The 1,081-nt window shown below is 36.2% G+C and overlaps 1 protein-coding gene across 1 annotated transcript in view; it reads left to right on the forward strand.

The window, feature by feature from the left end:
- The window catches only part of LOC106881345 (SPARC-related modular calcium-binding protein 1), a 199,144-nt gene that overhangs the window by 79,981 nt on the left and 118,082 nt on the right, over positions 1 to 1,081 (forward strand). The gene's annotated exons all lie outside the window — the stretch shown is intronic.

The raw sequence follows: 1,081 nt of genomic DNA on the forward strand, positions 1-1,081 counted from the left end.
TAGCGAGCTCACTTTTGTCTTTCTGTCTCTTTTATTCATTATGCTTCTCCGCCATAAACAATCATGTCACGCACATATGTATTCATGAGTAAGCACGTACGTATATATGAGAGTGCATAAGTTTGTGTGTGTTTATGTGTGTGTGTGTGTGTGTGTGTGTGTGTGTGTGTGTGTGTGCATGATGGAAGAAGGGAGTACCCTGTTCACCAATAAAACTAGATAGAAACTTTTGAAGATTTCTAACCCGGCCTCCATTACACACATCTCCCCATCGTCGTTCAAAGCTTGTATTCTCCGTTAAATCAATTGCCAAGTTAGCTTAGTATATATCGGCATAGGAATGGCAGTTTGATTAAGAATGTTACTTCACAAGCCCGTGGTTCCGGTTTCAATTTCTCTGTGCAGCACACATCTTATGTAATCGTCTTCCACCATGTTTTGTGAGTGGTACTTGAAAGACAAGAATTTGATTGATCATTGTGTGTGTGTGTGTGTGTGTGTGTGTATGCGTGTGTATGTCTACCTATTAATCTATCTGTCTGTCTGTCTGTCTATCTGCCTGCCTACCTGTCTGCCTGTCTGTCTGTCTATCTATCTGTCTGTCCACCTACCTACTTACCTACCTACCTACCTACCTACCTACATAACATGATAATCTTCACAAGGCATAGCTCTTTCAAACTTTTTGTGTCTCATCAGTTCTTTATTGTTTTAACTACTTTGAGAGTTTCAGAAACATGAAGACTGCCTTGTGTTTAAACCACTAAAGAATCTATTTAGGAAACTCAAGTTCAGAACATTAATTCAAAATTACTTCATTGGGAAGTAATTCCATTGGTTGAAAGACTTTATTTCTTGATATAAATATATAATCATATTTGTTTTGTCTTTTATGTATAACATTGGAAATAAATCTACTACTAATCCGTAAAGGGAGCAGCTGGGATTTATGAAACGGATATTAGCTGATTAGTTGTAAATTAATCTTCTTGTGGCATTAATCCTCTTAAAGATGACATGTTGCAATATATACATACATACATACATACATACATACATACATACATATATATATATATAT

The sequence above is a fragment of the Octopus bimaculoides genome, chromosome 6, assembly GCF_001194135.2.
Source record: "Octopus bimaculoides isolate UCB-OBI-ISO-001 chromosome 6, ASM119413v2, whole genome shotgun sequence".
Classification (NCBI taxonomy): domain Eukaryota; kingdom Metazoa; phylum Mollusca; class Cephalopoda; order Octopoda; family Octopodidae; genus Octopus; species Octopus bimaculoides.